The sequence below is a fragment of the Molossus molossus genome, unplaced genomic scaffold, assembly GCF_014108415.1.
Source record: "Molossus molossus isolate mMolMol1 unplaced genomic scaffold, mMolMol1.p scaffold_m16_p_5, whole genome shotgun sequence".
Lineage (NCBI taxonomy): Eukaryota > Metazoa > Chordata > Mammalia > Chiroptera > Molossidae > Molossus > Molossus molossus.
In genome coordinates, this window is record NW_023425388.1 from 60,837,936 (window position 1) to 60,841,660 (window position 3,725).

A 3,725-nucleotide genomic window follows, 5' to 3' on the forward strand; every position below is an offset into this window, starting at 1 on the left:
ACCACCACCCCGAGGAGTTAGTCTCAGGAGAGGGGTTCCAAGCCATGAAGAAGCAGGGAGATGTTGGGGAGGGAAGTGATGCTAAAATTTGCAAAATAAGGTGAATTTAATCTGGATGTGTTTCCTCCTAAGAGTTTACTTACTTTTTAATGGTATTCCAATCTATAACTTTATGTATACTCTTCCTAGGAGATAGTCTATGTAAAAGGAGTTCTTTGGCCAAATAATTTTGGGAAATATTATACCTTTCATGTCCCTTATGAAGATTTATGATACACATCAGCATAGTAAATACTCCAAGAACTTCTGCAATAAAGGACTAGTGTAACTTTTTAAAAAGTCATTGTTTTTCTTTCTTTCTTTTTTTATCTTCACCCAAGGACATTTTTTTTTGCATTTATCTTCAGATAGAACAGGAGGGAGAGAGTGGGAAAGAGAGAGAAACATCGATGTGAGAGAGACACATCGACTGGCTGCCACCCACACGACCCCTACTGGGGCTGGGGACAAACCGCAACCGAGGAGCGTGCCCTTAGCGGGAACCAAACCCAGGACTCTCTGGTCTGCAGCCAGACACTCTAATCACTGAACTAAACAGGCCAGGGCAAAAGTCATTGTTTTTCAGATGCATCTAATCACAGCAAGAAAATATTTAAATCCACTATCACTTATTAATAACCTATAATATTGTGTGGAGTACATATTGAAAAACACTAACCTAGTATTTACTTTGTTTTGGTGATGGGATGCAAGTTTTTCAAAAGAGATATTGGCAAAATGTCCTGTTAAGTAAATCAATGTTCTCTTGTTTATCGACTTTTTTGATGGGAATAGCAAATCTGCACACTGACCTCCAGAATTCATACCCATGTGATTTCACAACAAAGTATTAGTAATTGGCTTTTTTTCCTCCTTTCCCTCCTATTCACCACTTAATGATGGAAAGGTCATGTCACTCCAGTTGACCCTCTGCACTATTTTTTGTTGTTAATCCTCACCCTAGGATATGTTTTTCATTGATTTTAGATAGAGTAGAAGGGGGAGAGAGAGAGAAACATGAATGTGAGAGAGACACGATTGGTTGCCTCCTGCATGACCTGACTGGGCCAGGGATCAAACCTGCAACCCAGGTACATGCCCTTGACTAGGATTCGAACCCACAAACAATTGATCCACAGGCTGATGCTCTAAATGCTGAGCCAAACTGGCCAGGGCGGCCCTCTGCATTGTTGTGGGCTTCTGTCAACAAAACATTACCTGGTGCGCTCGACAAATAAGTCTAAAAAATGGACAAGGTGCTTGGCCGGTGTGGCTAGTGAACTGAGTGTTGTCCCATGGACTGAGAGGTCCCCAGTTCGATTCCTGGACAGGGCACATGCCCAGGTAGCAGGCTCGATCCCCAGTAGGGGACGTGCAGGAGGGAGCCAACTGGTGTTTTTCTCTCACATAGATGTTTCTATCTCTCTCTCTCTCCCTTCCTCTCTTTCTAAAAATAAATAAAAACATATTTTAAAAATATATAAAAATGAAAAATGGACAAGGTGAACCCATCCTACTGAAGGAACATGTGTCCTCATTTTATAATATAGTTTTAAGAGCTCATTTTACTGTCTACTGGGTATTTAAGCAAAATACTTTTAGGTTCAATAGAGATTCAGGGGACTGGTGCTGAGAGAAGGAAAGAATGGGAGAAAAAATATTTTATCACAATCTGAGCACACTCCGCTCTGTCTTCCCCAACCGTCCTTCCTCCTCACAAACAAAAGCTCTGAGTGTGCCTGTTCCTTTTACTCCCACAACAAGCTTGGAGCTTGGCAGGGAGTGTTTCCAGTGAAATACTTGCTCCCTTGGAGACCTTTAGCTGAATCACCCCATTGGAGTGGCAAATTGGGAAAAAGCTAAAGGATTTCTGCCTAAGTTGGAGGTGGGGAGGAAGGGCTGGTTAATGGAAACTCTGTTTCACCACAGTAGAAGTAACATCTATTGTGAATGTGAACATAATTTCTTCTCAGAATGACTTTCTTCCTTTTTCCTTCTTTCCTTTTAAAAATATTTTTTTTCTTTATTGACTTTAGAGAGAGAGAAAGGGAGAGGAAGATAGATAGAAACATCCATGAGAGGACATTGATTGGCTGCCTCCTGCATGCCCCACCGGGGATGGAGCCCACAACGTGGGCATGTGCCCTGACTGGGAATCGAACCAGTGACCTCTTGGTGCATGGGTCTACACTCAACCACTGAGCCACACCAGCCGGGCACTTTTTTAAAAAAATAGAAATTGTGGGTCCACAGCCCAATTCTCACAGTGTCTCAGTTGGGAACAGTGCTGCTCCCCTCTACCCTGCCCCTAGTTTCTCTGTGGCCTTTTCTCTGTGGCCTTCCTCTTCACTCCAGCGGCGGTAGCTACAGGCTCATAGAGAAAGCAGGTCTCTTGTGCTTCAGGAAAATAAATCACCCTTCCTCTCTCTGTATGTACATCAGGCTTAGAAAGTGAAAAAGAAAATAGCCAGCATTTGGTGAGCACTGACTAGATGCTAGGTACTATCCTAAGCACTTTCTATATATTTTCCCTTCTTCTCCTTCTCCTTCTTCTTCCCCTCCTCCTATTTCCCCTCCTCCTCCTCCCCTTCCCCTCCCCCTCCTCCTTCTCCTTCCTTTCTTCTCCTCCTCCTCTTTCTCTTTCCTTTCTTCTCCTCCTCCTCATCTTCCTCATCCTCCTTCTTCTTTTTTAAAGATGAAGTCTACTTGATTGAATGATTGATCCATGTAATTGCTGAGGCCACTACATGTAAGTAAGAGAGGTAGAGCTTTATTTCTCGGTCTCTTCCTCCTTGGACAGAGTCTTGATGATCTCCTCCTTCTTGGCTTGGAGCCGTTCTTCATGGCGCTTGTGGGCTTCCTTGGTCTCAGAACTGCGGGCCTCAGCCTGGTCAGCCAGAAGCTTCTTGTGAGCCTTGTCTGCCCTCCACTTGTGGATGTGTTTTTGAAGGTGTCACCCTTCACTTTCAGGCACAGGCTGTGGCACATGTGGCGGTCAGTCTTCTTAGATTCACAGTATCTTCTGAGTAGACAGCAAAGAAGTCTCCTCCTTCTCATCCAGGTTACTTTCTCAGGCATTTGAGCATTGGCAGTAGTACCCTTCCGCTTACCTATGCCCATATGCCTGCCCTTCCTGCCGGCCAAGGTGCTTTTCCATCATGGATCCCAGGGATGGACAGTCACAGGCTTCCAGATGATCACCCGTCTTTGATCAGCTTCCCAGTCTGCTGACAGGAGTTGACATTGGCGATTTATTTGGGGTTCAATCAGACTTACTTTCTGCCACAGAGGAGGACATTGGGGGCAAGCCTCTTCTGAAGCCTGAGCACACCTATGGCTGGGGCCACAGCCAGGAAAGGAAAGAACTCCTATATTTTTTCTTATTTCATTATATTTCCATCTTTCAGGTGAGAAATTTGAGTCTCGCCAAGGTAGGTAACTTGCCCGAGATCACATACACGACATGGCAGGGATTTGTGGGTGCCAAAGTTCATGTTCTTAATCACTGTAGTAAATTCATTCACTCATTCAACAAATGTATTCAAGAACTGGGGATGCAGGAGTGAGAAAAAGTGAGAAGACATACAATTCACAACAAAGCACATAATGTCAGGTGCTATAAATATATAAAAACAGGCCCTGGCCGGTTTGGCTCAGCGGTTAGAGCGTCGGCCTGCGGTCCGGAG

General features: G+C 44.4%; 1 pseudogene; it reads right to left on the reverse strand.

Moving 5' to 3' along the window:
• Positions 1-2,809: 2,809 nt before the first annotated feature.
• Positions 2,810-3,504, reverse strand: LOC118616953 (annotated as a pseudogene).
• Positions 3,505-3,725: the final 221 nt, after the last annotated feature.